This window comes from Primulina tabacum, chromosome 2 (assembly GCF_025594145.1).
Source record: "Primulina tabacum isolate GXHZ01 chromosome 2, ASM2559414v2, whole genome shotgun sequence".
Lineage (NCBI taxonomy): Eukaryota > Viridiplantae > Streptophyta > Magnoliopsida > Lamiales > Gesneriaceae > Primulina > Primulina tabacum.
The window spans coordinates 22,906,021-22,919,366 of record NC_134551.1 but is presented as its reverse complement, the minus strand read 5'-3'; the positions used below and the strand labels follow the sequence as shown (position 1 = coordinate 22,919,366).

At 33.8% G+C, this 13,346-nt stretch overlaps 1 long non-coding RNA gene and 1 pseudogene across 1 annotated transcript; both read left to right on the top strand.

The window, feature by feature from the left end:
- The first annotated feature begins 544 nt into the window (after positions 1–544).
- Positions 545–6,634, top strand: LOC142531306 (uncharacterized). The gene is made up of 2 exons (XR_012816256.1): positions 545–1,146; positions 6,426–6,634. It is a non-coding gene; the product is annotated as an uncharacterized LOC142531306 (long non-coding RNA).
- Positions 6,635–7,810: 1,176 nt separating this feature from the next.
- Positions 7,811–11,021, top strand: LOC142537581 (uncharacterized; annotated as a pseudogene).
- Positions 11,022–13,346: the final 2,325 nt, after the last annotated feature.

The following is a 13,346-nucleotide window of genomic DNA, read 5'->3' as shown; positions in this document are numbered from 1 at the left end:
TGCTTTGTTTTGTCTATTTAATGATTGTAAACACTATGAACAATTCATAATTGAGATTGATATAAAATTCTTGAGAAGTTTCTCTCAAATTTTCAAGGCATTTTGCTTTGATCTTCAACACAAATCAAACTTATCAAAGATTGTATCTTTGTGGCGTTTGTCGATTGTTTTTCGCACAGATTGTCAAAACAAGTTCTTTGAAGGTTCGTTTGAAATTCGATTGTTTTTATCGTTGATATTTGTTGCTAAGTTATAATCGCTTAGATGTGAATATCACAAATCGTTACTTGTTTCAAAAGATCGGGACAACATAATCGATTCTTGTTCGTTATTGAATTGAAGGCTCGATTTCAATAATCGTGTTTGCTTTTCATTCATACGAGAATTCGTATCATATAAGTAATATTTAATTATGGATAACTAAAAATGATTGGCTACCACATTTTGTTCCTCACCCAAAAAAATAAAAAATTAGTATATCTACTTATTATAAAGCGTTAATAAATTGTACATGGCCAGTTTCGGTACGGTTTCCGGTAAAAAAAAACACGTGGATTGCATTGCTTTCTCCAACGCATCAAAACTTTGTGCTGTCACAAAATGGGCGCTTGTGTACGTTTACAACATCCGGTTTCTTCTTCATCTCATTCCTCTCCGATTCTATCTGCTTACCATCCTTCTCTCTCAATCCTTCACTCTCAGTTTTTGAGTTCATTGTTCGGTTTCTTTCGAGCCCCCCATCTGCTTGTCATCATTTCCTCCCAAAAGTTTTGTGCGTTGTTCGATCTCTTTCGTCTCGGAAAGCGTCGACCAGGTGCGTTTTTCCCATGGTTTTGTTTGAATCCGCTGTGCTACTCATGTTGCTGTTTTTTCCCCGCTATATTTAGCGTGTTGGAAAGTACTTTGGCACAAAGCCCATATAACGATTCGCAAGGGGTTGGGTGTGGAAAGATGATGATTTTGAGTTTAACTCTTCCTCCTCCGGCAAGTTTCACGCTTCGGTGGTCCCTGAAGTCGACGGTAGCAGAGACCGCTACGCAAACTACAAGATCGTGACATCCCTGTGCCGCACAGAGGAAATTGAGCCTGGGAAATTCATCCGAAGTGCAATAACACCGAACAGATTTTCAAAGATTGCATTGGGAGGTACATAGTTTTTTTATTTTTTTTAAAATAAGAAGTTGGAAAATGGAAGGTTGAATTTAATGGTTGTTTTGCTGTTAAAGAAGTACTGGTTTGTGTTGCATTGTGTTCGTTTGATCTATTGACTAATTTATTTAGGTTTCATATGTCCCGTAAGATGATAGTTTTATACATAAAATTCACCTTTTTTTCATTTATTATGAATATGAATTAGGCTTTCAGCTAGATTATTGAAAGAAGAAAACACATGTTTATGTGTTCGATGATGTGAAGAAATTGACATAGACTACCTGTAGGAGCTGCAACCAGGTTTCGTGTATGTTTAAGACTCAAGTTTGGACTTCTCGTTTGCAAAAAATTCTTCTGAAAATATCAGGAAAAGAGATTAGCAATTGAAATGGTGACGGATTGGCTTTTTTTAAAAAAATTGCATGGATAGGCAAATTTTGCGTGCCAAAGGAGTGAGTGAAAAATGACTTGAGATGATTTAAGGAGCGAATGTGTTTAAGATTTATTTAAATATTTAAGGAGCGAATATGCTGAAATTTTGATTTAGTTGAGGGCTTGACTTCACCTTCATCTCGGCTAGGTTTTGATTCAATCATTTATTTCTTTTACTTGCTATAGGTAACAACGGTACTTGAGAAATTTGTAAATCGATTCTGGAAGGACCAATGCTTTTCAGCCTGGTTTTGTAGGTAGCCCATAGTTTTTGTAAACAACCATGTGGGAGATGAATGAAATTGAAAATTCTTCGGGTGGATTTGTCGAGAAGCCTTAGAGAAGTGGAGTAACCTCGATTAACTATGTCGCATCTGGTTTGTGCGCTTGTTTGTTCATGTGATGAGGATGTGGATAAGCTTATTGATTTCGGTGTCCTTTTGTCTTTATGGTATTTTCCCTTCTTGGGCTCGAAAAGATTTTCCTAAGTTAGTTTGCTCCTCTGTTTTGTTTTCCTCGATTTTATTGCTTTCAATTTGTTATCGATGTCCCGCATTTTGTTTGTTCTTTTCTTGCTTATTTATTAAGTTACTGGGGTCTTGTCCTGCTTTTGGTTTGTTCTTCTCATGTTTATGTTTGAGCTTTTTTATGTCTTGAGTTCGGTTAGCGTGAGTGGTTGGGCTTGATTTTTGTCATTGTTTTTACGGTGTTCTTTTGGATTCTCGGCTTTTGCCCTAATATTGACTTGAAATTACCCAAGCACCTAGCTTGCTTTTGACATCAGGGATCTAAAATATTTGGCATACTTCTTTTTTATTCTATTTATTCACTAATAATAATGAATAGAGTTCAATTTTTTTATTGTTTTTTGAAATCAATTAATTCGTTTTTTCATATGAATTTCATTTGCTTAAATTTTCCTTTTTGGTCATACGACAGTGATGAACTCTATTTCACCACTTTTTTTATATTAATCTAGACCATCTATTCTGAGATAAATCGTAGTAATTACAGCTTTTCAACCATCCATTTCATTGATTCATTTTATAATTCAAAACTCCTAATTTCGAATGAAACATCTCTTCTATTTCACAAGAATCCTTTATTTCAGGCTTAAGAAAAAAACGGATTCCTTGATGTTGAAGAATATATCTTAATTTAGACGAGCTACTGACTTGGAGTTTTGATATTTTGTAAAATACATATGCTTGTGACATTTAAAATATTTAAATTTCAATGAAAAGCTGCACTTCTTAAATAATTTATTGATGCATCTGCCAATCAGGAAGAAACTCTAATTCGGTTGACAGACTATTTTTTGTTAGGCAACTATGGAGCACTGAAAAAATTCTGTTGGCAAGAATCAATCTGTGTTTCAATCTTTTTTTAACAAGCAATTGAAATGCCATGAGCCTTCTCCACACAAAGCTTGGATTGGCTTCAATCCTTGCTTTCCAAAAAGAACACTTGGGGTAAACTAGGAGTTAAGGTCCTCGCTACTAAAGCATTTGATCTTGTCAAAAGCTTCTTCCCATGTTTGGGTTAGGGAACCATATTAATGTTCGCTTTGTACTAAGAAAATGTATATCTTTTTATGTCTTGACAAGAAAAAACATCCTGCTTTTGAAAAAATATGTTTTATTAGCTAAAAGTTGAAGTAATGTCACAATTGGGTAAAAGTTTATCTAAAAAGTACTCATTCCCTAATTTGTGTTAATTAGTTGAATCATCTTCTTTCCATTATTGTTTATCTGACCTGCTCAAGCACTTACAATTTAACTGTATCCAAGCTTAACGATGTATTTTGTTTGTGATGTGTATATTTTTAAACTTGATTTATACCTAATTTGTAGAACCCGTAAATTAAACTACGTATAAATCATGCATAATTTCTAGTATTTAAATTAAAATGATTTTTATTGCATGGGTATTTAAATTCTTTTCTTTAAATTTAATTATTTGATGCAGTAGTTTAATTGTTACCTTTCAGTTAAATAAGTGAGGCCGGACTGGAGTTGGAGTATTGAGATAAAATTTAATATTAAGAAAACATTCCTAGGATTTATTTAAGATGAATAATAAGTTAAATTTAATGTAAAAGAATGTTTAAGGAATTATTTAAATGATTTGAGATAAGTAGTAAATAAAGTTCAATAATCAATTTTTTAATTCACTAAAATATTTAATGGGTAGATAAAACACTAGATATTTAAAATTCAATAATTAAGAAATATTTTCCCTCCATTTTATTCAAATTTTCGGCCACCCCATTTCTAGAAGATTTAGTTTTTTTGATTTGCAACTCAACTTTGATTCCTTTCCATATCCATTTCATGGTAGTTAATCCATTCAATTTAATCATCAATAATTAGTAATTTAAGCAATTTCCTACCCACATTTTTTATGACAAATTCGGCCCCTCCTTCATTAATTTAAAGATATTTGACAACCCATTACTTTAATATCTCTCCTTACCTTTTCTTGCTAGATAATTCCCTAAAATTTATTCTCCACTAATTAATATTTAAGCAATATTCTCACTTATTTTATAAGCATAAAATCGGCCCCCCCTTATTTTTAATGATTTAAAATTAGTTTATCAACTCATTCCTTATTATCTTTCCATAATCTTTCATGGTAGATGATTTTTCCCCACTTTTAAATCACCAACAAATAATTAATTAAGCCATATTTCTCCATTGTTCCTAGACCTAATCATCGACCAAGTGCACTCCAACTATCCTTCAAATCTTTTGATATCAAACCTCCTAACAAATTCTAGGATAGCAAGATTTGATCTTGCCATTTTCTCCCATTTAATTAATAGATTTTCCTTCATTTCTCCCAACCATTCTCCCCTTCCCTTTCACCGAAATTGAGAGAAATTCTCAGAGTAAAAACCGTGGGAAAACCGAGAGAAACAAGAAAGAAAAATCGAGTAGAATAGTGAGTAAGCGAAGCACTCCGTCTCCTCCGCGCCGCATCGTGTTTTCTTTTGTTTTCTTCAAAACAAAAATCCCGGCGTGACTATATTTCTTTCACTTTTCAATCAAGCCATAGTAGTATTTTTTTAAAACATCACACTCATGGATTTATGTCATGAAAACCGAATTACATAACAGAATTTTCGAACAACACATGCACAGATTTTCGGCCCCAGTCTTGTCGTTTTTGGTGTGTACAGGTGGTTGGCTCAATCCTAGGCTTCCATGGCTGCATCTAGACATGTACTAGGACATGTTAGGAACACGTTGGTCCATTGGTTCAAGCCCCATGCAAGCTGAAATTCAGAAATGACAGCGACTTCCCCTTAGTGTCATATTGTGTTCGATTTTCGAGTTTGCTGTCCAAGGAGGATGTTTCTGATCTTGGCTGCCCTAGGGGCTATAGCCATGGTTAGAACATCTCTTTGTTATGACTAAGATGTGATCAAGTTGGTATTTCGAAGCTTGGTCCATGATGGAATTGGTTTTTCAAATAAAAACAAGCACAGCCCCTTCGACTCCTTCATTTTCTGCATGTGTATCTTCGGTTTTGTGGTGTGGTGTGGATTTTGGTTGGCCTCTGGCCCTTAGCCACGGTTCATACCATACCCCTTGATGTCTAGATCGTGCCGTGGTCAATCAAATGGCCACTGGAATGGTCCGTGACAGCAAGCGAAGCAAATCTCCCCACGCGTGTAGTTGGTTGTTCTCGGCTGGGAGTGTGGTCGCGTTTCTGGTGTGGGCTGAATTGTGGCTGGCCTAGGGCCCTTAGCCATGGTTCTAACCATGCCTTAAGGTGTTGGGAAGAGGCTCTGGTTGGTGGTTCAAGCCCTAATGGCCATTTGCCTCGCAAACAACGCAAAGAAATGCTGACACTGCTGCTGTATTTTTTTTTGACAGCAAGTGGTGTTGCGGCTCAGGGATGCGTTTCGAGTTCTCGGTTGGCTTCTAGCCTATGGCCTTGGACTGGACAGTACCCCATTGAGTTAGGAAGGTCATGTTTTTGGCCGTTCACGATTTGGTCTAGTCTAGAGGTCGTACGAGAACTTACGGTGCAATGTGCCAAAGTGACTCTCGAAAGAGCGTTTCCTGTTTTGACCTCCATTCACCAAAATTTCGAGTACTGTAATTCTAGGGGCATTATTTCATCATTTTAGGCGTATTTTAATCACAACTAAATGAGGGTTCGGGTTGGTACGGAGTCATGATTAAATACGAAGTCGTTGGGCGTAATTATCTCGTTTTTAGGATTTAATTAAAAAGTTTGGTCAAGAAAATCATTTGCATATTTTCATGTAAAATTTAGGTTTGCAGCGAGCCTGGGAACGATCCAACCCATTCGGTAAAATTAGTACATGATATTTAATTATGTTATTTAATTATATTACGTGCAAAAATATAAAATATTCATTTTTGAGACTTATGCGATATTGTTTGTGGCCACTTCATTATCATGGGATTATTACTTCACCCGGTGGTCACTTACCGGTTCAGTTCAGTTCATTTATTGGTACGGATATCCAGTTCAAGGGCTGTGATGATCTCTACCGCCCAGTATACTGTGGTTTAGTCTGATCAGGCGATCCAGTTCAGTTCAGTTCAGGGGCCACTTGCGTAGAACATAATCTCAACAGAAAATTTATGACATGTTATTTTATTACAGGGCTCGATGGAGCAAACATTTTACTTACGACTTTCAGTTCAGTTATGCACGTATTATAATTACTCATGACATGATATTTTACGTTACGCCAAACTCATGATATTTTTACCATGCATGCAATTTTATTATTATTACTTGTTATTTATGATATATGCATGCTGAGTCTTTAGACTCACTAGGCTTGATTGTTGTAGGTACAGATGAGGTCGGGATCGAGGGCGGGGACCAGTGAGCCATCTTGGGTCGGCAGTAGTGGAACCCGAGGACCTCATTTTCAGCATTTACCATTTTTATGCCCAAACATTTTATCTTTGTTGGATTATTTTAAATTGTTATTTTGCAAACAATAATTATTTCCGCTGTGCTATTTTGAACATTAAACTCTATTTATCAGTTTATTTTACGAATGAGGCAAATTTACTTATTTTAAAAGAAAATTTTAAATTTTTCCGCAAATACGAATTTCGGGCCTCTACATAATTTCTTATAAATGCCATTATTTAAACAATATAATGCATTAAATTTTTTCAAAATATAAATGTTTAAGACAAGAGAAAATAGTATGTATATGTAAAATATGCCTATTACTAAAACTTAAAAAATAGTAACTATCTACTATATGTATAAATTGTGCTTTTTATACTTATCCAATGGCTAGACAAAAAGATCACGTGTATCTTAACCATAGCTATACAGTAACAACATTGATCGAAGAATAGATAAGCTAGAATATATCTTCCTTTGGTCAAAGCGAATTCAGGATTTTGATTATTGACACCCACAATTAGCAAAAATGTATTAAACATGTTAACATAATAACTGCTAATGGTGACATTTTTCCTAAAAAAAAGGTAAAAGAAAAAAGTTAAGTAATATACAACATATTTAGTTGTTAATTTCCTGCTTATTGCTCTTATATTCATTCAAACTGGTTAGCTATACTCAATTCTAACCAAATTAAAGATTATAAGTTTAAACATTTTCAAATCTATATATTTCTATATCTAACATGTCATTTTACACAAAAAAATGTGACATATGCATAAACCCATTTATTATAGCTTTTGTTTTCTACAATACTAACATTTTTTCTCCCCATATTCAACGTTAAGAAAAGTTATTTTCATTTGTTTTTAGGTTTTTTTACACAAATTGATCAAAATTGATTAGTCTTTTAAAAAATCGCAGTATATATTGTTTTTTGTATTAATTTATTACAAAGAAATCTACAGTTGCTTCACTTTAGTTTATATTTATTTAATTGTCATATATTAACAAAAAAGAAAATATAAAATTAGACATATACAAAATATAAATACATATTTATCATCTTTAAAATATAAACAAGACTGATCATATGTTGCACTATAAACATAGGTAAACACCTCGAAAATTGAGGTGACCTTACCTAATCTACTTATTATAAAGCGTGTATAAATTGTACATGGCCAGTTTCAGTACGGTAGTAAGTCATTACTTGACACGTGTAACACACTTGCTAAATGGATGAGCTGATACCGACCGCAACAAAAAATGCAGCAACCTATGGAACCGGTTTCCTTCTCTCCTTTTCTCCGTTCTCAGCGTCTTCTTCACTTGTTTATTGTTTCTTGTTTCTTGAGTTCAGAATCAATGCCAAAATCAACCTACTCGCAATCCTAAGGAACTCATCTTCCATTTCTGTCGACTTTAGCCTTCATTTGGCTTACTTCATGCTCTAACATACACACAGAAAAACTCTGCATAAACACCTGCTATGGCGGCGGCGACTGCTATCAAAATCGAAAACCCTAGAAGCCTTTTGAATCTGGATTAGGATCCGACGACGAAAGCCGCCTCCTCAAACATCCCAGCGACGTCTTCCGAATCAGATGCTGATAAATCGACGGATAAGTTCGAGGAGATCAATGCGAAAACGAGCGACGTTAATGGAAACACTGCGGTTACGGATATCCTGAAGAATATTAAGCGCGCTGAGCGCTTTTGAATGTCTGTCAAGTTCACTGAAGAGGAGAAGCAAAACACTCGAGCGGACTGGTTTACTTTTTCTGTCCTCTCTTTCCCGTGAACTTCTTTTTTTTCATTGTGTTTAGTATTTGAAAATTGTGCCAGGATTAAGCTTTAGGTTTGTTACTGGCAGCTTCAAGATGCACCTTTTTAGAGTTCTGAAATTTAAATTAGGAATTACTTTATCAATCTTCTCTATTCACTGCGACTCTTCTTTCATGTGTCATTTGTTTCTAACGAAGCAGCCATATAGGATTATTTCATGACGAGTAAATGCTTTTGTTGTTCAGCTTCTAAGTTTTTTTCCGCAGGAATTGGTGTTATTTTGTTGTTCGAAGAAATTACTTTCATCTGTGTTGAGTGGGTTTTCAAGAGAGCTGTTTATGCTATTAGACCTCTGTAGTAGCCTCTTCAGAGTATAATAGCAAATAAAATTTACTTATTTTGTGAAACAAAAATTTGATTGTACGATTCAAATGTAGGTTTGGAACTTGTACATCCGTCAATGGATCAGATTATTCCAAGAAAGTAGAGGAGCTGCAGAGGAAGGTTAGTGCTGAGAGGTTTGTCTTTTCTTATTTGATGTTCATGTTTCTTGGGTTATTCTGTTAAAATCGTATTTTGTGTTTCCCTAGATTTGGGGTTGTGCAACCTGTCTCCGATGATGAGGAAGCAAAGAAGAAGGCTTTGACTTGCTAGGTTTGGGCCCATTTCCAAGCCTGTTTCGGCGGAGGAAGACAAAAAGAAAGCTAGGGCAATCAGGTTCTTGTCATTCCACTCATGGCTCCTTTCTTGTGTCAATAAAACATAGTCTAGAATAATTATGTGCTGGTTTAGACCACCTATATTCCACAGGTTTTGTAAACAATCCAGTTCATTGTCAAAAGAAAAGGGTGGAAAGGACATTGAGGAGGTAAGAGTTGGGCATTTCAATTACTCACTCATTAGTTTGATGACACGAACGTGTATCGCGTTGCAAAGATTAAAAAACCCTGGTAATTACTTTTTGTGAAAATAACTAAAACACATTTGTTTCGATTAAATCTCCCTCACCTTCATATAAGCTGATTGCTTAATTAGTTAATAAATTGTAACATAATCTCAAAATAACACAACATCTGCACAATGAATAATATGTGAAAATTAAAAGCATATAATAATGTAATTGTTGTATTTATAGTTCTTTAATCTTTCTTGATGCTATAATTGTTGTATTTATAATTCTTTAATCTTTCTTGATGCTATAAAAGATAATTTAATGGATCGATTCCATATTTTTGTGTAATATTGTAAATACCGAAATGGTTTAACTTTAATGGAATCTTTTATATAAAAAAATATTAATAATTGGTTAGTTATTAAAATAAAAGTCATGTATTTAATATACTAATTATTTATGTGATAATTTATTCAAGAAAAAATCGAAAAGTACTCACAAAATTAAGAAATATATTTAATTCATGAATCATCTTTTTTTATTTTATTTTAACTGACATAAGGCCTTTCAATTGTTATGTGATTATATTACCCGGAGATATTGTGGATATTTAAGCTAGATTTAGTCAGAATAACACTAGGTATGCTGGATCAGTTGTTGCTAAATTATTAAAAAAACTCATAACCCACTGGTAGCTTGAATACATTCTTAAAAATTTTGTGGATAATTTACGGAAATCAAATGAACTAGGATGGAAGTGGTAAATCTTTTTTATGTTGTAGGTTACGTTATAGTAATACGATATTTAAAAAAAATGAAATATTTTATTTTATACAGATGTGTCTGTGTGAGGATTAGGAACAAAGACCATTCCTAATTATTTAATCTACACGTGCATGTACATCTAAAAGAATCTAACACTAACAATGGGATTAAAAACCTAGGTACAGATCTTTACGAACAAGGTTCCCACACTCTACAAAGCAGGCAAGGAAGAAAAATAATAAAGTAGCCGTGACTTCTAAATGACTGCCTCCGAATTGTCCTCGACGGATTTATTTCTTTGAAACTTAAATAAGAAGCATGGCTTTTCGTTTAGGCAAATAATCTTTTTTGTTTTTTATCCACTGATAACTTGTTGTCAGCCGTTGTGTTCTGCTAACCTATACGTGGTTTGTTCAGCTCCAAAAATCAACATTCAGTCACCTATGTTATAAGCCTATATATGAGTTGCACTCCATGCTTCACATTTTGCAGATTGCTACATCTTCTATACAGTTTTGCTTTTTAGTTTTTCTTTAATTTTTTTAAAACCAGCTACTAATATTGATCTACAAGAGGTTGTATGCCGTTGTCTATTTCATTTTTTTAAAAAAAAGATGTAACCAAAATATTTGTTTGCTAGCTGTCTGATCCTTTCTCTTGTAGGTTAGACAAAATTCATTTAAAATAGTTAAACAAACCAGGAGTGCTCATGTTAGAATTCATTTAGTGCTACGAATCATTCAGTTCATCTCATTCAAAATCCAGTCGCTTTCAATGTCTCCCTCACCTTTATTTAGGAGTCAGACGAACAAATTAAACTCAGTGCTATAGTTTGTCCCATTTTAGATTACGGATATTGATCTACCAACAGAAGATGTCTTTCACTATTTTTTCGCAGCATTACTGGGCTGTCAAAACAACCAACATTTTCTTTTCAAATGTGTTCAATTATATTTAGTAGATTGTGTATTGGATCCAAAATTATTAACATTCATATATTCAGCTGTTTGATTACTGATTAGAATAAAAGAGATAAATGTTCTAAGTTGTTTTTTTGTGTTAGCTGTTTGCCTTGCAATGAATTGATGATATATTATTGGATATTCTCATTGATTCTCTTTATAATTGCTTAACCTCCTACATTTGACGACGTATCATATACTACACGTCAGCTTGTTCTCTTATGGTATTTGGTTTTCTTCCTCAGGTTCAAATCAGCAGTTAGCCACAAGGGTTCAAGTATGCTTATAATGATGAGTGCAGAACAACATATTTTATACTTTTTGGGTTTCTACTTTTGGAAAACATAATGTAAATTTTATGTGAATTATGATCTGGTTATGTTACTTTACAAAATATGGTGTGATACCTACATTTTGTTGTCGTTTGGGAAAAAAATTAAATATGCTTAGCAAATTAAAAATATATTAATAGTACTTTAAATATGAATCAAAACTTTTAGTCCTTACATCTATTGCATACAAACATATACAACTTTATTACATGTAATCTTCACAATGGATTTTTTTTGTAATTTCTCTTACCACATACATACTTATATGCTTAATTACCTAAAGCATAAAATACTTGTTACATTATAAATTTTCAATATCCATCTTCTGCTAACTACAAATTCAGTATGTGAACCAAACTCAATGGAAAACAATCTTTTCTATACATGTATTAAATATAAACAATATCAATATAACTACCTATTTCAGGAAAAAATACAAGCGAACTAATAGGAAGAGTTTACTCTAACCCAATATGGGACATCATCTTACGAATAATCCCTAACATGGAAGCAAAACTATTGCTCCTACTAAGCTATGCGACGGGCATTGAGGCAATCTTAAATACCTACGAACTCCGTCAAATCAACCATGTACATTAAATGAAAAATAAAATCTTTATCTTTTGTTGTCGAAAATGCTTAGTCGTTGCACATGTGCGTAAACATATTATAAACTTTAGATTAATATGAGCTCCAAACAATTTTTATCCATATATTTTAATTTCTTTTATTAGGCCATCATTGTTACCTCTTATTCAGCTGCTTTATGATTTAATATTTACTCTCATGTTTATATGTCGTAAAAAAACCCTAGGTTAGAAAATTCATAAATCCGTCAACTAAATTCTCAAAAAAAAAATGTTAAACATATTGACATCCTGTAATGACCCGACACCACTCACCCGCGATCATTACTCATAGGACTTCTCCAGCCCCAGCACCGGAGCTTTTACTTTCCCAGGATTAGAACCCAAGACCTCCTGGACATATAGGTCTTGGCAACAATCCTGGTACCAAGTCTCTTTGAACTATGTACTTATGTCAGGAGGTCATGGGTTCGAGACTTGGGGAGGTATCACTCCACCATCCTGGTGTGGAGAGTCTTATGAGTGATGACGCATGTGGAAAGCCCGTGAGGGAAAATGCCCCAGTGGGAACCCAAGATGGGACAAGGCCCCCGATGGAGCCCAAGATCGGGATAGCCCATGGTCGTTACAATAAAAGGCGCCTTTTATTGTAATGACCCAACACCACTCACCCACGATCATTACTCATAGGACTTCTCCGGCCCAGACAATGGAGCTTTTATCTTTCCAGGATTAGAGCCCAAGACCTCCTGGACATATAGATTGTTGCCCGGCCTAGCCTCAACAGCCTTTTCTTTGTCAGAAATATTTTCGTTACAACTCTTACATATAATATTACAAACATCTTTAGTTTAAGTCATAATCTCCATCTGCACTTGTTAATTGCCATATAGATTTATATTTTATGCTTGAAGGTCTAGCAAGTTAGATTCTATAAATATTTTATGTCAATCACTTATTTTCACGCCTACCGATGACATAGATCTGTTTCAGCGAGGAAGAAATTGGTTCATATCTAATTACAAAATTTAATTGTATTACTAATTTTAAAAAAATTATAAATTCATTTTATTTCATTTTTTCATTACGATAATGACGTCATTATCCATATCATTACGATAATGACTTTTTTCCATACTTAACATTGATAGATTTTGTTTCCCATTTGTTTTTCTTTAACATTTGTACTTGAACAGATTAATTTTGATTAATACCTTTAAAACTAGCCATATATGTTGTTAACTATGTCAATTAAATTAAAAGAAATCAACGATTGTTTTATTTTTGTTTAAATTTAATTATTTTTATGCATTTAACAATAAATAAAGTTTTAAAAAATACATATACAAATGTAGACGCGTGTTTCATTGCTTGAAAAAAAATATGATAACTGAGTAAACACCTCAAGAATTGAGTTGAGGTGACCATATCTAATACAATTACTAAAATACAAATAGAGCTCGAATATTTTCGGATCCGGGCCCACCAGGCCTGTGTGGGACGCACCATTATCCAACCAGAATCC